The 26,470-nt window shown below is 37.5% G+C and overlaps 1 non-coding gene and 1 pseudogene across 1 annotated transcript; one reads left to right on the forward strand and one right to left on the reverse strand.

Annotated features, from left to right (window-relative positions):
- The first annotated feature begins 13,729 nt into the window (after window positions 1-13,729).
- On the forward strand, window positions 13,730-24,090 carry LOC148298223 (cathepsin L-like proteinase; annotated as a pseudogene).
- Window positions 24,091-24,694: 604 nt separating this feature from the next.
- TRNAL-UAG (transfer RNA leucine (anticodon UAG)) lies at window positions 24,695-24,774 on the reverse strand. The gene has a single exon. It is a non-coding gene; the product is annotated as a tRNA-Leu (tRNA).
- Window positions 24,775-26,470: the final 1,696 nt, after the last annotated feature.

Consider the following 26,470-nt stretch of genomic DNA (forward strand, 5'->3'; position numbering starts at 1 on the left):
ATTAAAAGAGGCAACGTTGTCGCAATGACAGGGGATGGATCCAATGACGCCCCTGCGCTTAAAAGAGCGAGCGTCGGCTTAGCCATGGGTTTGGCAGGCACCCAATCCGCCAAAAACGCGTCAGATATCGTGTTACTAGATGATAAGTTCGGTTCCATTGTCCGTACGATTGTTTGGGGCAGGGGTGTCTTCAACTCCATCCGCATGTTTCTTCAGTTCCAACTCACCATAAACCTCATGCTTATTTATGCGACGCTGCTATCTTCTCTTTTGCTGGGTCAGTCAATATTTAGCGCAGTTCAGATACTGTGGGTCAATCTGATTATGGACAGTCTGGCAGCGCTTGCACTCGCCTCCGAATCCCCCAATTAGAAGGAACTGCTTTCACAGCCTCCAAATGAAATCGATGAGAGCCTTATTACTCCGACTATGGCAAAACACATCATTGGACAGTCCTTATTTCAGTTTACCCTAATCATTCTGTTACTATTCACTGGATTTTATTTCCTTCCTGAGTACGCTGATCAGTTTGACACAACAATCGGCACAGACTTGTCTGCCAAATACTTTAATGGGATTGCAGGAGGCACAGTGCAAGACGGACGCATGTATGAACTCTCAGGATTATAAAATTACAAAGTCTACTTCGAAAAGCATCACATTCACAGCAGACACTTGACAATTATATTTAACGTGATGATCTTCCTGCAAGTGTTCAATTTCTTCTGCTGCCGCAAAATTAAAGACTAAATAAACCTAATGGCAGGAGTATTTAAAAATACTCTATTCTGGCTGATCATTATCGTCATAGTGTTTGTGCAGTTGGTCGCAATCGAGCTTCTTCCATAGTTCTTCGGACTATATAAGTACGGGCTGACCATCCAGCAGTGGCTCATTTCAATTGCATTTGGGCTCCTCACCATAGTCATCAGCCTTATACTGAGAGTCGCAGGTTTTGCTAAACCAAAAGGAGAGCATCAGCCCTATTTAACTTATGATACATTTGCATAATTGTGAGTTGATTGGTTAAATTTTGAATAATATAGTCATAGTATGAATGAGCTTATTGAGTTGAATGAACCAATAAACTTATTGGGGTACATAAACTGAAATTATTGCAATAATCTAAAGTAAATTATCTGCAGCATAAAATAACTGTCATTTTTAGTAGTGAATAGTTGGTTCATAGATAGAATAGTTCATAGATCAAATAATAGACTTATAACAACCAATAATTACTCGAATTAATCAACCAAAATCTCATGATACTTATGACAGTCAACATAAATATACTGATATGATAATATTTTTCTTGCCTTTTCACTTAGATGAAAAGTGAACGATTCATCGATTCGAATCAGATTTTTTTTTTGCTGCATTTTGTTAGTATACTTTTTTTTAGACAATGCCCTCAACCCAGTCAATGCCAATATAGTAATTCACAGGCTCAAATCTTTATTTGTACTTTTGAAATTTGGCACGTAGCATGCTTTTTATGAAAGGCGCAGCTTTGACTTTGTTAAATGCTTTGATTCTAAAGTTGATTACATTAAAATTGCCATTTTCAATATAGATGCTCTCCGAGTTTATTTTCGAGTTTATCAGTCTCTTTCGAATGCTCTTGAATCCTATGAACTTACGATGGGTCTACGTGACAAATCTTATAAATTCATTATGACAAAACGATCTTAAGTTCGTCGCTGCCATCCCAGTTATGATCAAAACAAGGAACCTTTTTATTTTGATCGCATCGAAATCTTTCATCATTCTATTTAGCAAAGCATAAATTAAAAGATACATAAAGGGACTGTCTTGAATATCGGAGATTCTGATTTCATAGTTCAAGATTTTGCTTGAAAGCTAAGATCATTGGCGTGAAGAGAGCAATTCTCCATATTAAATAAAGGGACTATTGCCTATATCGGCCAGATGTTGCCTTTCTTTTCGATGGTATATTTGCTATGCGTAGGAGCGTAGGAGCCTGTAGCCTTGCTCCATTTGGTTCGAGTAGTGTAAATAGTGAATAATCAAGTTCATAATATTTTGGTTCAAACACCATCTGTCCAACTTTTAAATGTCCGCCTGCAAGAATTTGACAGACAGACTTCTCTTCACTGATAAGTCAACATGAATTATCGCATAGGACAGAAAATCCGCAAACTAATATGCCAAGGGGTGCACATAATCTAAGCTAGCCATCATTAGAATTTGTTCTGTTAAGAAGATCGCGTAACTGTTGAAGTAATCCTCATTTTCTACTCTTTATTTATTGAAATAAGTGAGAATTTTCGTGTATCCCTCATTTTAGGCCTTATTGAACAGGCCTAAGCAGTTATAGGAGGCGAGAGATTATCTGAGCTCATGGATTTTTTGGGATGCGATGGCTGAGAACTTAGATTAGAATCTTTTTTTAAAGCATAAACCGAGCCGAACAATCTGCAACGTTTTCAGGATAATACTTGACAGCAGAGGCAAGTTTTTATGGTAAAGTTTTACCATTGCACTGAAGTTTAATGCTTCCAAGAAACTTATTACCTCATTCTTTATGACTTCAGACACTAAAATCCCATTTGTAATAAAGTTTATGAATAACACGAAAATATTCAAAAATACTTTGTTGTCCAAACTCCTGAGCTTCTTAAATTCATGGCTTAACACAGCTTAGGCTTTTGGAATGTTATACTTGAGTATTGCGTGGGTAAAAAGCCATAAGTTAGTTTTAAGGGTAAGGAAAGGGTTATTTGTCAAGATTTATTAAATTTTCTAGCTATTCTGAGTGTACATTGAAGCTAAAGTTATATAGTTAAACTCTTAAGCGCTCAGTTTAAGGCGATAAAACTGATGAAACCGTAACTTATTGGCAGCATACTTGCTTTTGCGAATGCTTTATAGGCATTTTAGTAAATAGGCTTGGAATTTAGGGTCGAGTTTATTTATCTTTGCCTGAAATTATGACTTACTGACTGCTTATCGGTTTTCTAGGAGCTCCTTTATTCTATCCATGATATACATGAAGTCGAGTACTGCCGATGAATTACTTTACCAGAGACCGAACAAGTAATTAATTCTCCATTCCCATGCCATCGATATAGTTTCATGATCCGTAGAGTTGACTAAGTAGTTGATATAAAATGTTTAGAGGAATAATTAATTATTTTCATCAATTAGTATACCAATTTTTTTCAGATAATAATTCAGAGTTTGCTGCTAAAGGGTAATCTCACTGATATCAACTAGTCTAAATAAATTATGCATGTCCTTTTGCTTTTAAAACATCTCCCAAAAATACATCAGTACGCTATCGTACACGACATCGAATGAATGCTCTTTCTTTTTGAAAATTACTTTATGGACTTACTTAATCAAGGATATTTTTTAGGTATTATTAAAGCCTTCAATACTTTTGAAGAACAAAAGCTCCAAGAAGCCATCGATCAATAGAGGTTGACGAAATATGTTCACAACTAAGTCATTAAATTCCATTATATTTTCCCGAGTGTTCAAGTATCTTTGAAAAATTTCCAGTTCGTCTTATTTGATTAACTAGTAATATAGGTAATTATCTAAGGAGTGCTCCTTTTAGTCTTTGTACTTAAAAGTAGGTCTCAGAGTTACATCTTCCTTTTCGTTTATTTACTTCATGAGTTTCAACCAAAGTGGGTTCTTTAGTTTTTAAGTCTTCTTCAAATGGATTCTAATCATTTTTTTTAGGCTGTTCTGCAAATGGCACTCCTTCGAAAGCAGACTGAAAATCTCAGACAGTTCTTACCTGAAAAGGAAATATTTGAGTCTGAAGAAAGGAATGCAATCTGCCCATACGTTGGCATGATAAATAGGATTAATGACGCTTATTTTGTTTTGTCTGAATTCTTCCACAAAAATTGTGCTTTTTTTGAGTTGATCGATGGTCATCAAAAGGCCATGCAAGTCATTGTAATACATATCGATGTAAGAGCTTTTCTTTGACAAATAAAGCTCCTTCATTTATTTGCAAGAGTTGTTGAAGCTTCCTAAGAAGGATTTCATTAAAGTCTTTTATCCCAAACCTGTAGAATTGAAGAAGGACAGCCCGAAATCCAACAAAATAAACTGTTGATTGTTCTTGCTCCAGCCAATATTTTACGGCTTAATATCAGCGTGCATTATTTGAAATGCATGCAGGATAGATAAGCAATACATGAGCTGATTATGCATTACTTATCTCTTTCCCTAATCGTTAAGAACTCGCAAGCTTTTTGCAAAAGGCTTGAATGTGCATTTTTACATCAGAAATTAGAGTTTCTTATTAATGACGATGGCATCATACCCATAAATCTTATAGAATGTAGGGCCAACTTTCAAGGCAGAGATAAATTTGCTGAAGAATAGTTCGGTGAGGACTAATTGATCGTTTTGAAAGTCATAATCGGCTAAAAATTTTTTGGCCACAATTTGTTTGCCTTCGTACTAAAACTATTCAACAGCTCCATACGCCCCTGTTCCAATGCTATTTTTTTATATGCCGAAGTTAATGTTCGACATTAGGATGTTTAAGTTCACTTTATAATGGCCCAACATTATTTGAATACATATCGACCCTTCCTATGACTTAACTAAAATTTTAGTGAAATTGGCCGAATATTTGGTATCGTACTAAAACCCAGCTTCCTTCAACGATCGCTTTAGTTATTGGAGCACATTGGAGTTTGGCTAAAAAATACTGATGTTTTTTGTGTATAGTGAAAAGTAGGGAGACACTACCTTATTCGATATAGGGGGTGGTGGCTCAAGTTAGATATTCTCCTGAATGAACACCTTCAATGATTTTTCAGACATAAACAATCGATTTCTATTTAATTTAAATATCAAACTAAAATTTAGAAATGCGAGTCCTCCAAGCATAACAAAAGGCCATTGATCCAACAAAATCTAGTCAAATAAGATCTAAAATTCATATTTTTTTCATTTCACATTGAGATAATAATTTATAAAGGACCCTTCTATCATATTCTATACAATGTTTTTAAATTACACTATCATTCGAAAATTTAGCTTGTTATATGCTGAAACGGCCACGCAGCGTACTGTATAACTTTTTTTATGCTGCGTTTGATAATTGCTATTTTCTTCAAGGAAATGCAATATCGAGGGGCTGATTGTTTTCTTCGAAAAATTTAATATGACAATTTATACCCTGAAATTGAAAGGCTATTAATAAACTTTAATTATTCGGCGTAGAGATTTAAAATCAATTTAATGGAAAAATAATACAAAACAAATGACTAAAGTACAAATATCGAGGAATCCCTTCAGCAATAATAAACTAGAGTTTCTTCGTACTTCTAAAATTATTGTCGTCACATTAAGCGATTTGAAAATGACTCATAAGTTTTTAATGAGCTCAAAGTTCAACTGAATTCGAAAGGCTTCGAATATGACAAAAAATATTCCTTTAACTTTAAAAAGAATGTCTTGAAATCATCCAACAAATCAATGCAACTCCAAATATAAATGGGTCACTATCGAGTGACTTTCAATTTGCTGATTCTTGACATCAACCTGAGCATTACTCGAAAGTCTTTGGGCTCAGGCAGCTTTGCAAGTGCTTACGAGTTTGACTTCCAAGGAAAAAAAGTTGTGGCGAAAAGAATATCAGCAGACTACGGGTACGATAATGAAACCTGTCTACTGTCGTAGATATTTTACCAGAAGTTTCTATCAGCATTATAACTTGGCCCGACTTTTTATAAAATTTATAAGTATGATGCCATCATATTCCAAAACAAATTGGAGTTTCTCATGGAAAAGTGCACAATGAATGCATCTTCTTTCTATATGCGAAATCTTGACACCGGCTCGCATGAAAAGCTCTTTGAAAAGCAAATTTTGCACAACCTGTCCGTTCTCCATAGTTTTCAAATTATCCATGCAGACATCAAACTCGAAAATATTGGCTGGAGCGAAGAAAAGTTAAAATATGTGTTTATGGATTTCGGACTCAGTTTCTCTGTCCGGGAAATCCCAGGTTAGGTGACTCTAATGAAGCATTTCGTCGGAAGCTATGCCACCTCTTGCAAGGAAATGAAAGATCTTTATCATTCAAAGCAAAGCTGTTACATTGACATGTACTACAACGATTTGCATGCTGCCTTGATTACTCTTGCCCATTTTAATCAAAGTAAAATACCTGAAAAAAAGCACAAAACTGAAAATCTCTACGACAAGGATACCTCTCAGCAGCAAATGTATTACTATTGGGATGATTTGATTCCCTTTTTCCATCTAAAGTATTAAATTTTTCAAGAAAACATTCACTAAATTACGATTCTATTAGAGCAGGATGACAATCTATATAATACCTTCAGGAAGTTAATTAGGGAATAGTACAAAAATAGATCGTCACACTGCCTTAATAAATTCTGGATCAAACTCCAAAAGGAAGTTCTCGAAAACTAAGTAAGGATATTTAGACCCACTTTCAAAAAGGTCGGCGAAGAATCATATTCCCTGGATACATATCTGTATTTTGAACTCATCAAAATGGACGAACTCAACTTAATCCAAAGATACATCGATGCCCAATCCAATTTCTGGGAGTTCAAGGGATTAATCGAGAACATCTTTAAACAGCAGCATCTTATCGAAAACTTATTCTAACTGCTGTACTTCAAAAATATCGACGGCTTTCATAGTGTTGAAAAAGCCAAATTCATGAAATAAATTCACAAGATACTTTTCTGCAAAAAGTAAAATAAGTTCGAAATCGTATATGCTGAATTGCTGTTACGCTTTCAGAGCATATTCTTGGCCAACCTCGATATGCATAATTTGTTTCGTCTAATTGATATCTTATAAGTCACATTTGATGAGTAAATGAGGGGGACATCTTTGGAAAAGATTGAGTAGTTGATGACTAACTTCATCGTTTAATTCTTATAATCATTTTATGTTAACTACTTGGCCAACTTTAAGGATCCTAAAACTATTTCGATTGCATGGGAGTGGAGAATTCCATACCTCTTTCGGTCAAAGCTGTTGAATTCACCGGCAGTACTCGACTTCATGTATATCATGGATAGAATAAAGGAGCTCCTAGAAAACCGATAAGCAGTCAGTAAGTCATAATTTCAGGCAAAGATAAACAAACTCGACCCTAAATTCCATACCTATTTACTAAAATGTCGATAAAGCATTTACATAAGAAAGTTTGTTGCTCTTAAAATACCAGCTCATAAATTTTATCGCTTAAAGTTCAATTCGGAAGAGTATCATTACATAACACAGTCCTCAATATTTAACCAAAATAGTGAGATCCTCAAATAAATCATGAATAAAAACCCTATCCTCCTCGTTAAAAACACTATTTGGGATTTTGCTCTCGCAGTCATTGAGTCAAATGTTCCGTTAGCTGAACTTTTATTCGTGCAGTAATTTGAAAAGTTCAAGATTTTGGGGCCAAGGAAAGTACTGAACATATTTATAGTTTTTATTAATTTCATTACAAGGGGAATTATGCAATCGTAAATTATTCAAAAGTGGACAATGAGCAACATAAAATAATTAAATATCTCTGAAATTATCACCCAATCTAAATCAAATCGTTATATTCTGGAAGAAGTTATTCTTAATATTTTGCAGCTTGTGAGATTGGGTTTATGTTACAAAAAGAGGTTTGAGTCAAAATATAAATTGCTAGCACTCGCAAAGATAATCTAACTGAAAGAAGCTCTCATCAGAAATGATTGTTTTGAGTTATTTGAAAAACCAGAAGAACAAGGATTTGTTCAGGTTCTCTAATTTATTGAAAGGGCGGGAATAAACTCAGGAGAAAATTACGATGGTTATGCAATTTTTTTGACTGACCAGATACTCATGATGTTCAACAATTCTAAGCCTGAGCATCCTTTGTGTTACTACTTTTCAGATTTTCTGTCTTATGCAGTGGCGAGTATCAGCGCTGCAGTTCGTAGGGAATTGGCAGCAAGATTTTGGAAAATTCTCTAAGGTATAAGCATTGAAAAAATGTATGCTTTCAGTTTCCACCAATAAGTTATCGATCTGGTCATCGAGTATTTGGTTTAGTCTAACAAAATAGAACAAGGCTACAAGCTGCTAGACCTCTACTCCAAGAAAATAAACATGACAAAAGAAAGGCAGCATCTTTATTATACTCATTCCTCGACTTTCTTCAAATACGTTTGCTTGCTCACTGATGTGCAATGCTTGCAAATTTCAACAAAAATGATAAGTTACGATTTTAAACTATCCGAAATGAAAGGGAGTCCCTTCATGTTTATTCTAATGGCCTCTCTGCTAAAGAGGATTCGAAATTAACTGAATTCCACCGAGATAAGGAGGTTTCTCGTGATGACGATATCAGGAATACACTCAATAAATATGAAGACCTTCAGTCAAAGGGAATTAACGAATTTTATAGCCAAGACTTATCGCAATAGCATAGGATACCGGAGTAACCGAAAGAAGTTTATCAACTAAAAGAAGCATTTATGTTCTGTTGCCAATCCATTATGGAGGATTGATTCGAAAGAAAAGGCCTTTCAGAGACTCAACATGCCACATCAAATAAAATGTGCAATTTATCTAAAATTTGAAAGGATTCGTCAATGTTTTGAGTAAGAAGAATAACATATCTCAGTAAATTGGAAGGAAGGAACTTGCGAACTTAAAAAGCTGTGATTTCACTAGATTAAATTTACTTGTTCATTTTTTCATCCCTCTACTATTTTTCATCTTTTAAAAATTAAAAACATTCTGTAGCCGTGCTTTATGACAGTTTGTATTATATGCAGATTTATAATCAAATGTATTAATTTTTATATAGTTCGCATGTTGACATGTATCATTTCAGAATATTTTCCACTTCTCCTTCCTTGAACATGGCATAAAAATTTTGTTTCGCATTCTTTAATTGGCCCTCACCGTGCTTTTTCCCGTCTTTCCAGCTTCCATTATAGTAAGTGCCATCAGCATAATGCATTTAGCCTTGACCGTTTCTTTGGCCGCGCTTATACAATCCTCGGTATTAAGTTCCATCAGGCCACGAGTATGACCCTTAACCGTCGGGGTAGCCCTATTTCCAAGTTCCTTAGTATCGTTCGCCATTGTCACGAGTGAGCGTGCCATAACCATCGACCTTATTATGCTTGAACTCAGCCCGAATGACATCTCCAGAGTCAAATAAAGTTCCTTTTCCATGCTTTTAATTATTCAAGAACTCCCCAACATACCGAACATTGGAGTAGTTGCACTACCCTAAACCATTTTGCATATTATTTTTCCACTGTCCCTGGTACTTATAGCCATTGTGCCCCACGTAGATTCCATAACCATCAGCCACATTGTTCTTCAGATCCCCTTCGAAAAAACTTCCGTCAGTTTTGATGAACCTACCTTGCCCGAAGCATCTCCCATTGAGAAACTCTCCCTAAAGGTAGTCTCCATTATCGAAGTAAAGCTTGCCACAGCCATGCGGGAGATTATTGTCGACCTCTCCGACATATTTTGCCTTTAAGTGTTAAATATAAATTTGCGACTAAGCTGCAAATCTGCTGCTGCGCAAACGTGAAGATTCGAGCATGGGCATGTTGGATATTCTGGATTTCACATTTTAGTTTCTTATATTCCCGTCCTTGCTGGAGGCAATCCGATAAATGCTAGTCTGGAATACAGAAGATGCCATCATGCGTGATTATGCGTTACTATGCTATTTCGGATGGCTTGGTGTTTGCTTGACCAGGTTAGAACTATATGTCATAAGCTAACTTTATTTTCTGTCCCCCACTTTTCGATTGCTTTCACAATTTTCGCAGTTCCCCATACTTGGTTCAATTATATGCCTGTGCTATAGTTATATAACGTCTAAATCTCATTGTTACTGATACAATTCAAATATGAGAGCAGCTAATCTCCCAAAATGATGACTTCCATTTGCATTGAGGAGGGTTGCTTTGAATCATGCTTTGATTGTGTTCACATTGCATTGATTTAATTATATTCCGAATGCTTTTGAACATTGCAAAACTAAATGATATATTTTAATAGTGTGAATATGCACATCAATTAGATAGTAAGGATGCAAAACAAAAGAAGGATCAGGAAAATTGAATAAAATTTGAACATTTACCCTAATCATTACACGCAGTTCGCAATAAATATGCGAATTATGCAGCTAATGCGCTTGTTAGAAATAGCCTAATTCAGAGTGGTTTAATCCAAGGTCCAAAACTATCCCCTGCCTTATTTACAGCAGTAGTTGCACAATCCTGCTCCTAAAATGCCAGATATGTCTGCGCTATTTATTGTTTGTTATTAACTTTACTCTACATACTCTTTTGAATACTCAGGCAGCTGCTTTTGAATTTCCGCATTTTTTTGTTGTAGGTGATGGATTTGCGACAGTTTCTTTGCATTTTATATGAGACAGCTGCCAGGCTGTCATTATGAGATGTACTTTTCAGTTTATCGATTTTTTTATGCGAGGGAGTGCCACCATTATTGTCTTGCAAGCCTGTAAGCCTTGCATTGACAATGCAATGCTGAGGATGAGATGTGACCATAAGCTATGGCTTCAATCTGCTGTTAACACATTATTACAAAAACACGTTATACTTAGATTCGAGTATCATTGAATTATGCTCTGATCTCCATGATTCCTCCTGTTGCAAGTGCTACATCATAGCTTATGGCTACTTGCACTTCAGCAAGGCTTACTTGTTGTTGTTGTTAGCTTACAACATCAAGGACACTTGCTATAAACTGTGCATTTGATGTGAAGGAGTTTGAAGTTTGTGTTGATAACTGTACGAACTCGGAGAAATTTCTGAGGCTAATGTATGCATTTTCAGGTGCTGTGAATGGTTTTTGTTGAGGTTCGTGGTGTTTTCCATTTTATTCTTCATTTTATTGTGGACATTGTCAGCATGGCTTTTAGCGTGATGCTGATTGCTCGCATTCTTCGAGTAGTTTGAGCCTCTCTTGATGCGAGATAGCTATTTTTTATAGTTCATTTTGTGTGCATCCTCATTAGATCTACATCTCTTAACGTTGTCTTATTGCCGTGCCAGATTTTATGAATCGGCCATATGTTGGAGATTGCTGCGTAGAATTTATTTCAACGAGGCGTTGGTCATATCTGGTAATTTGCTAATTTGGGCCAAACTATTAATGCAGGCATCAATGGATGTGCTCGATTACTTTGCAGACTTACTCACACACTTGAATTGCTCGATTTGCAGTAATTTATCAAGTAAATAATGACTGTTTTGGTGTTGAATGCTTCGGGGCTGAGAATTACGCCTTTTTTTGGCAGCAAGTGATATTTTGGCGAACATTTCAATAAAACTTACATTCTTCGAAATGCATGCGCGATCAGGTGCCGTGTATTGGGGGGGCTTAGACTAATCTTATAAAGAATACATTCTCTTGATATCATTGGTGTGCATATTAACATGAGTGGTGCTTGCAACATTGACCATGCTTTTGTTCTTTTTGTAGAGACAGTATTTGCTTTTTGATGTTTTTTTGCTGTTATTCTTGGGCCCTTGAGCTACTAACAGGAGTTTTATCTGCGCTGCTTCGCTTTTGCTTTAATTTACATTTCGCTTGATTTCTGACGAATTAATTGGTTTTGGTTGAGAATTGAGACAGCTGCCTTGGCGGAGCCGGAGAGCTGCCTGGCAAGGAGGGGCTTCGAGGGTGCGCAAACAGCTATTCGAAAGAAAAAATTTTTCTATGCCAGTCGAAGCCAGCGAATATTTTTTATTATTTAGCATCCTTAAAATTATATATGATCAACTATTCACGAGGTGACGGCCAGCCAGGTATATCGAACCTTCACTCGAAAGATTCGTGGGATTCAACTGCCTCAGCTGCTTTCTGTTATGCTCAAAGCTATACTTATTGAGGCTGCTACCAGGCCCCACCTAGGACAGGTGCGGGTACTTATGGTCCAGCCCTGTCTGCTTGTTGTAGGATCGGCGGCGGTTGAATACTTGGGACAAGCTATTTGCTTCCTCTATTGATTCCCATTGAGGGAGCTCATAGCTACCATTATTATTCGTTTCCTATGGGTGATATCTTTCTGTATTTGGTGTCAGGTATTGGCTATCTCGTTATTTTTGATCAAAAAGATGGGTTTCGTTGTGGTTGTTTTCGTTCGTCCTGTTCTTCCCTGAACTCACATTGGGGATTTACTATCTCCGATACTCATACCGATGTGCGTATCCCAGACTCCCTGCCATATCCTTCTCGTTTCGTTGTTTCGCTTCCTGCTTTTCTTATTACTTTTTTTACTGTTTATGCTTCTGCAATGTCTATTGATATTGCTGCATGGCAATGATTCTTCTCTTCTCTTCCTATGTAGACTAATAGTTGCGTGCCTCTCTCTAGTCTAATCCAATTCTGTCTCTTCTTAGCAGATCTTCTCTAGCCTTAAACTTATTCCTAATCGTGTCGCTTAGGTGGGGACCACTCGAGGCTTTTTCAATGTCAATAGTGTTTAGATTTCGTTAATATTTTTTGTCGAGGGCAATTCTATTTTAGAATGGGAATCGTTAGGGACTCTGAAGAAGCTGTTCATTCTCAATGGCCGATCGATGGAAACCGTTTGGATACTGCCTTTTGCCTGTTTTGGATAGGTGCTCTTCTCCCATTGGCATTTCTGTGAGGAACTAGGGCTTGTGTCTATTCATATGGGCAATGTTTGGGATAAAGCCCTGCTGTGAGAAGGGATTCGCTCGGTAGTATGTGAACTTGTTGTAGTCCATGCGGAATATAATTATTATGCGATTCCTCATAAGTCATTGCAGTAATCGATCGATTTGAGATTTGAGCGAGCACATCGGAAACAATCTTAATGCCACAAATATCTCTATTAATCCGTTTCTGAGTGGAATATTAATGGATTACGATCATAATTGGGATAATTTAATTAATTTGTAGGTTTACAATTCAGTTAATCTATTTATGAGGCAGAATCGTAGGATAGAAGTGCTCGAACCTAATGTATATCATCTGTATTATCTCATTTGTGTAGTTTATGGAATGATTGTAGTGATCATCTATGCAATCTTAATTGTAGTAATAATCTGTGTAATGATTGTAGTATGCGAATCCCATTCAATAAATATAAACATTATAAGGTTGTTAAATGCATACCTCGCACGGTGCACCCAAGCTCACGTCACTCACAACAACACTCACATCACCACTCATAACACCACTCTCAACAACAACAATGAGCCTCTAGAAAAGTCGTCCGATAGAGAGGCAGCTTGAGTCCGGCTTAGTGATGGCCGAGCCCAGCAAAATGTAGTAGCCGTACAGAGGATTCTGCACGGACATATAATAATTCGAAAAAGTATGCATGCAGACAAAGATCTGCAAGGAAGTCTTGGACTATCAGAAGGTGTACAAACAGGAGAAAAGTCACATAATAGACCAACTAAAAAGGAAGATAGCTAACTTAACAGCCAAGGAGAGTAAAGAGTCTAAAAAAGCTCGAATTATCCAGAACAGGGCCGAGAAGGCCAACTAATGCTTCATGGTCAACAAAGTCCTCTTGATGGAGAAAATTGTCAGATTCCAGCGGGAGGCCGAGTCTCTCGCCAAGAAAAGGGAGAACTATCTCCACATCCGCAGCGGCAAGCAGAAGATCATCCTGTAAAACAGAAGGAAGAGTCTGTCCAACATATAGAAAATTAAGACGATCAAGATGAGGGATACCTCCGAAATGCATCAGAAGCTCTGGGAGAGCAGCAATTGCGAAATCGAGCAGAAAAAGGAACAGGTAAGAGCCATCAGATCGGAACACAGCAGGCTTAGAACCAAGTCTCTCAGGATCACATAGTTCAAAAACGAAAGGGCTTCTAAGAACTATATCAGCAGGCTTTTAGATGAGCGCAACAAAATCTAACACAACTATGAGCAAATCAGATAGCTAGAGCTACTGAATTAATAAAAATATAAAACGAGGGACCATAAAGGCCAGCAACAAAACTAAAACAGCCAAAGAGAAACGAATCGACTCCAATCCAAGTATCAAGATAGGCCGAAAGAGCAGTGTTTTGGGACTTTCTTTGCTACATAAGAAACTACCCTTTGAATAATATTAATTCTATATTAGACATTGTTGTTGTTTAGAGCATATCGATTATTAATAGGGCCAGTTTCATATTATAAAAGTCGATTGAATCAAATGGCGGATTCCATCTCCTATTCGAAACTGGCCTCCATAATCTACAAATAAATAAATAAGTTCAGAGTGAACCCTCGTAGCTTGATCCCAGTTCTCGAAACGAGGCTCAGCAAATACGAAGATAAGAATTATATGCCCTACGGAGATCAGTTTCTCATTATGAAGACTCAGGAAGGCGTTGAGCCAGTCAATGGCCTGATATAGTAGCTGAAGAATATGCCAAAGTATACCAAGCTCGATTGGTCCTATGAATTGCATTGCGCCGCAAACGAAAGGGCTGAGAAAATCGCATAATCATACACGTCGACTGAGCTGGGCAGGAATCAAAAATAGCAGGGCAACCTAGAACTGGAAGAGTTAGTTTCGAAGTATGCTGATTGGAATGGCAGCGTGTCCGAGCATATGCTGTATGGATTTTGCGACCCTGAAGAAATCCTATGCGAACTGCTTATCGATGATGGCAACTTGCTCAGAGGTAATTATGCAAATAGCCTAGAGAATAGAAGATAGTTCTTTAGTTCGGAACTGCACTTTATCGGGGTCGGGATTGAGAAGCATGGGAAGTACCAATTCGTTGTGACAATCATCATGGCCACATAAGTCCAAAAAAAGACAAAGTAAAACTTTAGGGCTGCCAAGCTTCAGCATGATGATCAGTATTAATAAAACTATGGCAACAAAAGGGAAAGCAAGTTATGTCATGGTTGCTGGATCTTTTGAAGCATTATTTTATTGATCGATTTGGGATATACTTTACTTTTCTATTGTTATGGTTTTGATTATTATTTTTAGTATCGCGTCCCCGATAATTATATCTGAATCAAAATCCAGAGCAGCAACTTATCCATAAACCTATCCATCAACTTATCCATCATCCATAAACCTATCCATCATCTATAAACTTATCCATCAGCAATATAATACGATGGGTTCAATCGAAACTCTCTGCTAAGTCCCAACCAGGGCACTATAATAAAAATAAGGATTCCATCAGGTTTTACGGAAACAAATCGAATTAGTACTAAACTGTTAATAGTATAGAATCGTGTTTTGCTCAGTAATTAAAGCCCTCAAGCCCCAACCTTAATTCAACAAACTATCTGCGATCTGCTCAAATTAGAAAAATTTGAACATATTGGCCGATAATCCCTTGTTTGGAAAGTTAAGAACCCATTTAATTTCATCTACATAAATGAGCCTGCCTTCAGCGATTAAGGACCCATCGGAAAGACGATGATATTTCTCTACCATGATAAAGGTGCGTTCGCAGGGTTCTTCCATGGGTTCATCGATCAAAAAGGCTATCGCAAAATTGAGTCATCTATCTATATCTATGAACATGGTGACTATTTCGTCGGAGGGTTTGGCAATTCAGGCAGATATGTGGACTGCAAGAATTAATACGAGTATGAAGGGGATTGGCAGAACAACAAACCACACGGCAAAGGTATTGAAAAATCTCCCAAAGGGGTCTACTAAGGCTATTTTTATTAGGGGATTCGACAAGGTAAAGGAAGTTTCCAATTTGCCCCCTCCTACTCTCAAAACCCAGAGGAGGAGTGCCTTAATTACGAAGGCTAGTTTCTAGACAACAAGATCACGGGCAAAGGAAGTTTATTTGAATGCAAAAGAGAGTATGAGTATGTGGGGGAGTTTTTGAAGGGATAAAAGCATGGCTTTGGTGTCGAGAAGACGAGGGAGTACATGTATGAAGGGCAATATCATCGCAACAAGAAGGCAGGTAGCGGAAAACTTCGTTACTTTTCAGAGGACATCGAATATTAAGGTTAGTTTTTCGAGGATAAGCCAAAAGGAAGAGGTGTGATGAAGAGCAAATTAGAACAAATCGAGGGAATATGGTCTGATGGCAAGCTCATCGCCTTCTTATCCAAAAATAAGTGATATACACCCATATTAATTGGCTTTATTTGCGCAGACTCTTCCTGGCGTAGTGCAACTACAAATATAGAATAATTATAGTGCACTTTTCATGCAACTATAGTAGAACATAATCACATAATAAAATTTAACAATAAAATAATCGTAACTGAAAGAACCTTATGATTATCCATATCCAATCTTATATTTAGCGAATTATAACAAAGCCATTTGCAGGCTTTAGTAAATTTTATGGTTTATGATAAAAATATAATGATCAAAAACAACGAAATCAAGTAAGAGTAGGATTATGACTCGAAGGTCTAAACTATGGCATGCCTTAAACTTTTAGCACTGCCAATTTCGATGTGTAACATTGATTTCGTACATTAGGTTTTGCAATAGAGAATGTATGGGTGACCGGGCTTATGGTCTCATATGGGACTCCATGTTTAGTCGACTCTTTCATTTGGATAATCCCTGTCCTCATGAGCATCATTCTTAGGCCCTACCTCACCATCTACGCCCTCAGTGGCATCTCTGAAGACTCTAATGATTTATCAAAGAAGAATAGAGGTGAATTGGTGATCGCGATATCGATGATGCTACTCGGGATTGTTGGGTGTTTCATTGTAGGTTTATCAGTGATAATTTCTAAAATCGAAGCAATCCAAATCACAATATGCACGGTCGGATGGACGCTGATGGGTTTCTGTTTCGAAATGGTGCAATACTACTCGAAAAAATACGAAGAAAAGTTCGAGAAGAGCATTTTTATCACAATCAATCACAAAGACAAAAGAGGCTACTACTCAGAAAGAAAATAGCAGAATTATGAACTTATTGGCACCTTGCTAGGATATGCTCTTAGCATCTTCATTTGTCTATTTGGTAAGATCAAATACCTCAAGGTACTCCACGGTTAACCATAGAAATTCAAAACAAAAACTGCATTGGTTTACTTTATATGTGGGGCTATCGGATTAGTTTTTCTGCATAGGCTGTATCTGGCTGCTCAGAAAATAGACTCATTTTCATTGAGGGCTATCTCATATAAGCCCAAAAGGTTCGCCTATAGCAGAAATGTGGGATTCTATTTGCCTGGCTACTTCTAGTTCAAGATGGCTCCAAAAAAGTAAAAAATTCTCCTCTGCTGCCACTTTGTCATGCAATACATCGTGGATACTATCTTAATATACTCAACTTTGTGGGTGACTTACTCATACCTACTCGAAGGCTACAAACGAGAGCAAGCCTACAATTATGGCATGCTTTATGGATCTTTTTTTCTTCTCTGCTACACCTTATTTCGGGAGGTGAAGCTATAAATCCCCTACTCGATGACTAAAAATGTGGAAGCCTTCATGTCGTTTCTCTTTGTGCTCGCTTCAATCGCCTGTACATTCTGCTTCATGACATTTGGAGTGTACTTATTCTTAGGGCTGATTATCTACATTGGGATTGTGCATTCCATCTACGAGAAAAACATCAAAGAAGAACTCATCAAATAGTATCCCATTTTTGAAGCATCACTATAATTCATCGAAAGAGTTGAGAAGATAGTGGTGCTTTGTTTGATGCCGCTGATCTCAATGGTTGCCCTGGGGCGAGACGACATCAACGACTCTCTATAGAGTAACTGCATCGTTGTAGGGGTGCTGGTATTCTTTGCAATATACTATCGATAAAAAGGAGACTCCTCTAACGCCAAAAAAATGAAGAAGATCTAATGAGTAAGCTCTGCATGATAACAGGCCAAATACATTTTTAATATCTGCTTTTATAGTCTTTGCGACTCATTACTGCAAATAGCCATTATATTATAACCAGTATTTTATTTATTACCATCGCTTGTGCAAGCCTCTCTCTTGTACTTATATTCTGACCTACTCATATATTAGTATTATTACTATCATTATTATCTTATGATGATTATTATCTTATGATCATTATTATTATCATAGAATCCGCTGAAAGAGTTCATCAGCTATCTAGAAACCAATTAAAAATTTACTTCCCTTCCATTTGTTGCTTATAAAGTTTCCAATTACCCAAATTCTTGTGAATTATCAAAAATGCCTTCAGTTTTATCGATTCGATGCGCAAAAGTCCTCATTTTATCTATCGCATCATAGAGGATTATTTCTACGTTGCGAGCAGGTAACCAATATGGAATAGTATATGCTATATCATTAATTTGTGTTGGCTTTCCAGTTATGGATAATTCTTAAGAAGTTTGCTGTTTAGCAGCATAATTCAGATCATAGAAATTTTAAATTCCTCAGCATTTATGAATTGCAATTGTTGCATGACTTCGCTGCCAATGCATCAAATATCTCGGCAAAGTCTCATTACTATTCTAATATGCCACTAGGAATACTAGGGATGGCCTGATGATAAATTGATTTGTATAATACATTATTTGCAGAAAAATTGTGTGCAAACAAAACTAAATGAATTCATACGGAAGAGTGATTAAAAAAAGGAAACACTATGAAATCGCATTGAAGCCAATCAAAACTTATTCAATTGCGGAATTCGATCTCAACACGTTTACTCTCACTTCGAAGTGCATTTAACCATTTAAGAGTGAATAAGGCTCTTTTGTGTCGAGTCGCCACCAGAATCAATAAAATCAACAGAATTAAGATAAACCATCTGAACTTGCCTTCAGGTTATCGGCCCATTTAAATTTATATTAGAAATCCTCAATTTAAATGCAGTGCCATCAAGATCATACAAGCATGAGCTAGTGAAAAACACGGCTCTTGATCCATTAGCCATTACATTAATTTCTTCAATGTTTATTTGACGGTTTTATTGCCATTTTAAAATATATTTAATAATTCTGTATATAACAATTTAAATTTCGATGTCTTCGCAAGAATTTATACGGTAAAAACAAAAAAGAGCATTGCAGATGAGAAGATTCTATAAAAAAATAATGAAAATACGGAGTTTCAAATATTGTACTTATGCCGTTTATATGCTTTTGTCTTATTATGATCATATAAGATAAATATAATGATATTATTTTTAAGCGAAACGATAATTGCAGTATGATACTCTGCTTCTCAATTTTCTATAATTACAATTCGCTTGGATGATGATTCCTCCCATTGTTCCTCCCACAACTGATCCTCTAAATCTTTTATTTAGTTTATTTTAGTTTCAGAAAGCGAAGATGCAGATTATCCTTCCGTCATTTACGCTGAGCATCTTTCAGCCAATCATTCTCCTTTGTTTGAGGCCTACCATCAAAGAAAACCTGATCGTTTATACTCGTCAGCAGATCGCTGATATGTATTTATTAAAATCCTATCTGAATATTCGCTGAAGAGTTGAGCAGCTGAATAGATAGATCAGCATTCCCCATTGAAAATGAGTGACCGAAGGCTTATTGGGGTATCCATCGAACCATCAAGCAGAATGAGAATGGCATGAAATTTTATGAGTTTTCTTATAAATCATAAAAATATTGGCATGAGGCGTTGTGGCGAAACTAAATAAATTATCACCTTTTTACGTTGGCAAATTAAATAAACTCAAGGGAATCTCCAAAAACTGTAATAAGGAAAAACCGTCAGAATAGGGCGAACTCAGAGAATAATTAATACAGTGATATGCTGAAATATTTATATGTTCGATTGTTAATTAATATTAATTGGACCATGCGGCTCATTAAAAATATTACCATACTTGCCTTATCGGGCAGACAGTTCGCTTCACCATTCTACAGCTTCGGAATGTTGACAGACAAACTCACTGACAAACAGACCAAGAAGACACAGGACGACTTCAAGAAATAAATAGAGCACATGGCGAATAAGCCATCCTTCACATTGATGGACTACAGGCAAAGGATTCTGGACGAACTCAACAATTTAAAATCAAGCTTTCGCAAAATTTATCTAAGGATGCCCAGGACATGCAAAAAAGTCTAGAAACATAAAAGAAGGTGGTGAACAGTCTGTTCGAAGAGTAGTTGATCGGAAATAGCAAGGTCAACTTCCCAGAGAGGAAATAAATTGCATTGGTTTCAGGGGTCGAACTCAAAAAAGTCAATGAGGTCTTTCAAAAAGCGAGGAGCTACCAAAAGATGCACAAATTTTTAAGGTCTCTCAATAGAGCAGGGTAGCCGATGCCATAGTCCATGAATGAGCTTCAGTTTAGGTTTCAACGGTCTCGATTCGCGTATTCAGGGAAAGAGAGAAGGCACTTAAAATATAAAATATAAAATCAAAGATGCAAAGGATCTTTCCGAGCAATGAGGATCCGCTATATGAAATCAAAGGAATCAAAGGGAGAATGATGCAAATTATTGACTTATCATAGACCAAAGCGATACTCATTTAATATCATGGCAATATGATGCATGAGCAATGTGAGGTGAATTGGTTGCAAGCTTCGGTTTTCACATGGGATAATTGATGTCTGAGGAGTTTAATGCCGATTTCGAGAAGCAATGCTTGCCTTTCATTTGGATGGAATCTTTGTTGCTCAGTACCTTGTGCTTTTTTGACTGCAACTGGTCGAACAACAAGGTTTCTCCTTCGTTAAATCTTTCAATTTAGTTTCTCTTTGCTTCAAAGAGCCAAGTCAGGCTTGAATTATTTTTCTTCGAATGAGATGGAAACCTGCAGACTCTGCCCAAAATCTATCTGCTCTTGTTAAACATCTCATCGCTCTTCTCCTTCGAGTATACAGTTTTCTGGCTGATGATTCGCCGTGATATTTGTCTGTTTTCTCCTGCGATAGATTGTTGTCTCCTTTTTCGATTGAGAGTGGCACTCGATACTCTCATCTTTGTATTACCCTTGCTCTATTTCGCAAACTATTTTACAATTAATGGTGAAATAGTGGCTTCCCTTGTGGCGATTCGGATCAAGCCGGACACCAGCCTTTTATTCTGTTACTTGAGTTCTTGCTTCGTTTCTACGGATTAATCATGTTTTACAAGTGGCTTTGAAGCATCGGGCTTTATTCTACATTATGTGAAAAATACATGCTTGCTATTGCACTCAAGGAGCAACTTTGAAGTATTGCCCTCGTCTTCTCCGAAGATGCTTCCTTTTGAGTTAACGATTGTTTTCAGTCTTCTGTAGTGGATGAGCCTCGACTGGCTATTCTGAAAAATAGCACTACAAGTTAACCCACCTATCATTGCTTAATAATAATAAAATTAATCGACGACATTTATGTGAATTAAGTATGATCTGTATATATGAATGTGACTTAAGTATTGTATCATGGTCAGAATCCGTTTATTTCGTACTGGAGTTCTTGAATCCTCTTCGCAATGTTTTCCTGCAGGCTTTTTCTTAGATCTTTCACCCGGTCATCTCTGTCACAACACTCCATAGCGATCGTGATATAGTTTCCTTTGGTGAATTCAATATGCTGGCTCACCTCCCCATTGATCTTCTTCGATCGAATGCTCTCAATAATGTTCTATACTTCGATATCTTCATAAATGTGGTTTGCGAATAAAATTATAACTCGGATGTCAAATCTTTTCACCATTTCCAAAATACTCGATGAAATTTAGTATCTTTGGAGTTTTTGGGTTGGAGAGTAAGCTTCATAGGTTGCTGTTTTTTGGAGGTATTTCAAGATGATGTTTCCAGTCAAATCACTTTCGACCGACTGTTTCGATAAGGGAAGGGGAAACTAAATGCCATACAACTCTTTAGCCTTGATTGTTAAGGAAGATGTTTATTTGCCCACCTTGAGCAATAGGTTCGACAAGAAATCTAGATAGCTAGCATCTAGTTTCAGCAGGAGATTTTTCATATTCTCATCATCGCTACTTAATTTTTCAAAGAGCGTCTTTCTCAGTTCGACGTGAACTGTGATTAACTTCCGGATCTCTTCAACCATAATCTTGTTCACCCTCTGTGCCACAAGTAGCTCCACTTCACTCGCCTCGTTATTCTATATTTTCTAAGCCTGGAACTCCTGCGAAATGTTTCGAAGCAGCTCGTCCACGCTTAGCTTCTTCTTGATCGTTGACCCTTCTTCAAACTTGTTAGCGTCGCCCTCTAGAATCCATTTATTGTTCATGAATTCGGTGATGCTGATTCTGTTTGCAGGATCTTTCTCGAGGCATGCAAAAAGTAGACTTTTAAATTATGGAGGCATGACAGGCTGGCTTGGAATCTAGAGTGGTTTCCGCGTTACATATTCGATAAATTTGGGTAAACCTCTGAAATCGAAAAGGGAAGGCGACCATAGATGAGCTGGAAGGAAATGACACCTAACGACCAGATATCACACTTTTTATCATAAAGCTTTTCTAACATAATTTCAGGTGCCATCGTTATGGGGGTCCCGCAGTAAGTCTTCATGAGCATATTCTCGGCCTCTTTGGCAAAACCAAAGTCCCCGAGTTTCATCTGATAGTTTTTTTTAATCAGAATGTTTGCTAATTTGATATCCCTATGCGCTATTCCCTTGGAGTGGATGAGCCTCACTGCGTCCCGATACAGTACAGTATCTTCTGAGTCGCCTCCTCCGATATCCGAATTCCGTTTTAATTCAAATACTTCTCCAAGTCGCCTCGCTCACAGTACTCGAAAATCAAATAGTAATTGTTCTGGGTGGAGAAAGCTTAATGCAGATGCACAATATAAGGGTGGTCGATTCTCTTGATGATCTCGATTTCCTTGGTGATGAATGTTTACTGATCTCGACTTAATCCCTTCAGAGAAATCATCTTCACTGCGAACTTCCCATCCACTCCATCCTTTCTGGCCTCGAATACCTCCGCAGTCGATCCCTTGCCGATTCTTTTAATCAGGCGGTATTGCCCCACCTTTTTCAGAGGCTAATTCATTTGTATAATTACTCATCGCTAAACTACATAAAAGCCAATTCATTCATAAATTTAATCACGAGTACAGAGACATAGCCAAATAATCGAGTGCAGAATAATTATATGATCATATAATCATGATGAAATGCATTATATTATAATTTGGAGAGCCTTCGAAATTCATTATATCTTTAGTCAATATTTAATCCTCCATCATGAACAAAGGACTCTTAGGAGCAATCATCATCACTCTTATTGCTGCATCTGTTTTATACAGTTCTTAAATCGAATCCGGGAAGGCCAAATCTTTCATTCTCTTTGAGGAATTCCAAAGGACTTATCAGAGGGCCTACGCAAGCGATTAGAAGATCTTCAGATTCAATATATTCGCGAAGAACCTTGATAAAATTTAAGCCCATAATGCTGATGATTCTCAAACTTATAAGATGGGAGTCACAGAATTCGCAGATTTGACTACTGAATAGTTCGTCCAGAAAGTACTGATGATGGATCTGACTGACCACCTATCCCCATACTTGTAGAGGCAAGGGTTCGTTGGAAAACTGCACCTTCCGCAATCGATTGGAGAGAGAAGTCCGTTATCAACCCCGTTAAAAATCAAGGTCAGTGTGGCTCATGCTGGGCGTTCTCAACAACTGGTGTTCTTTAATCCAACATAGCAGCTGCGAGTGGGACGCTTTATAATTTTTCAGAACAGCAGCTTGTCGATTGCTGTGGGGATAAAGGGTATTAATGCCTTGGCTGCAATGGTGCGTGGCCAGAGTGGGCCCTTAATTACGTGAATAGTGCAGGGATTGTGCAACAGAATGAGTACTCATACACTGCAGTGAAGGGAAGTTGTAAAGCCACGCCGACCGCCAAGAAATTCTTAAACTCCGCTAAGCCTTGGACAATGATAGGTCAGAGTGATACTGCAGGAGTTAAGAATGCAGTTGGATCTGTGGGACCGGTTTCCATTTGTGTTGATGCGTCGAACTGGTCTCTATATCGATCAGGTGTATTCACTAACTGTGGGATCAAGGTATTAAACCACGCAGTGTTGCTGGTGGGTTATCAAGAAGATAACACCTGGATTGTTCGAAATTCGTGGGGGACATCTTGGGGAGAAAAAGGGTACATCAGGTTAGGATAAGGTAATACTTGTGGATTAGCTGAACATGCTGTTCTTCCAAACCTCGCTTGATAAATTCTCGGCAACAATCATACACAACATACAAAATATACACAATCATACAAAATATACACAATATCCACAATATACACAATATACACAATATACACGATATACACAATATACACGATATAAACAATATAAACGATATACACATTATTTCATTGTTCCCTCTATTTCATTTAGTTTAGACAAGAAAGAGGACTGTTTTCGATCGTTTTTCTAATCAAATCACTCATTCATTGCTGTTTTTGGACTCGAATACAGGAACATACTGACTATTGACAGTTTTATGCCACAACAAATTGATGCATTCTAATTTTAAAATCGATAAGTATTATTGAAGAAGTCATGAATAAAGAACAAAAAGATTAATGCTGATAAATCAGTTTCAGGAAAGAGGGAAATATAGAGTGAACCATTCACAATCGTCAATAAACACAAATAAACACATTAAAAAGTGGACAAATAATTCATATATAGTTTTCGGCCTTAATCATGCCAGATTTAATACCCGAAAATAGTTAAATCCTCTTCAATAACTCGAATAAAAGAGCAATAAAAGTTGCTGATTTGGGCTGCATTTATGACGACAGTTTTGAACGAGGATTAAAAATGTAGAAGGTGGGGTTTGAACCCACGCCCTTTCGGAATAGAGCCTAAATCTACCGCCTTAGACCACTCGGCCACTCCTACTTTCTAGAGTTCATCGCAGCAACACCCCTTAATCATTGTCTGAACCACATAAATTCTGCCTTAGCAATAAAATGATGATGCAGAAGCAATTGCGATAGTGAACGGCGAAATGAAAATAAAACCAATAATGAAACCAATAGTGAAACCAATGATGAAAATAATGAATAGGACTGGATATGATAATGAATTAGCATTTTAACAATGGTAAATAGTTTTATAATTAAAATCGATGACCGAAAGATCACTATCAACGTGCTCGCACATCTGGCTGAAATCTGCTTGCAAGAAATGCGGAATCAGCCACTACCCTAATGATCGCGCACTCAAGACGAGCTTATTCGACAGCTACTTGAACTGCTCTCCCGCTAAATACTTGAAGAGCATGAGGAAAAGGCAGTCCGCCCAAACCCAAGCCAGAGAGATTAATGAGTCGACTGCCATGCTCCTCGATGCCATCTGTGAAAAGTTCTAGTACACCATGGAAACTAGATGCCTTGCCATGTACATATTTGGCCAGACTTGCCAAGGCCAAGAATCCAAGTAGAAGCTATGGGCATCAGCGTGCTTGATGGTCGCCAGTAAAGGGATTGAGCTTGACAAACGCGTTCCATACCTCAACCGATACCAGAGATATGCAGATAAGTCCTACTGCCAGCAGGACTACGAAGTGGCATAGAAAGTCATCTTCGAAGCCATGAAATTCAGCATTCAATACGCGACGGTAGTGAGCTTCTTGCATTTCTATCTGACGATCGGGATTGTCTTCGAAAGCGATCACCTGACAGGATTCTAAGTTCAAGCAATTGAAGACGAGCTTCTTCTCAAGGCCAAAATATATGTCCGGCATGGGCTTTTCCTAAAATACTCGCCTTAACGACTCGCTATTTCTCTAATCAAGGAGGCCAGAATCAAATTTCAATTAACGCCGTGGACCGAGCATCTGCAGGGTATTTCTGGGATGAGCAGCGAAGAAATTGCGATAACCGAGAACAAAATAGCAAAATCTTTAACTGCCTTCAAGCTGAAGAACAGATAAAAGACAGCAAGCGTTTCACATAACGGCTCATATAACTCCTCATACCAATCGATGAAGTCGACTGTGCTGGCCTCGATCCAGAACACACTAGGCCCAAGCAACGGGGACAAAATAGCGAAGATCTGCCGGAAAAAGTACTACGAGGGCTCGTTTGGGCAACCAGACTATACAACCTCGAAAGAAAACTGCGTGAAAGAGAACAGCATGAAGATGATACAGCCCCTATCTTCAACGTTGAGGCACCATAACTCCTCCATCTCCAAAATGGCACTGACTAGTAGCACCGATCGAATAGTTCCATACAGTCTACTAGCAGGGAGACGATGATTGTATTTACTGAGTATTTTTAACCACTATTACTTATTAATTATTACTTATTACTCATACTCTTCGCGATTTCGGCAATTTCAAACAAATTTACAAATGCATGATTTGTAGGATTAAATCTAAGATTAGATTAATTAGTGTATTTCGATTTGAGTATTGTATATGCTGAAACTGCCCGAGACTTTCCAGTTTTGAATACATCGAAATCTTATGGCTTTTTTATAATGTATTTGCATTATTGAATTGATGGAGAAATAATAAGGCAAATCTACATCAGAGGGTTGGGTTGGGGTTGGGTTGGGGTTGGGTTGGGGTTGGGGTTGGGGGTTGGGA

This window comes from Brachycentrus maculatus, unplaced genomic scaffold (assembly GCF_059751285.1).
Source record: "Brachycentrus maculatus isolate JH-2025_06_01 unplaced genomic scaffold, ASM5975128v1 h1tg002350l, whole genome shotgun sequence".
In the NCBI taxonomy this organism is placed as follows: domain Eukaryota; kingdom Metazoa; phylum Arthropoda; class Insecta; order Trichoptera; family Brachycentridae; genus Brachycentrus; species Brachycentrus maculatus.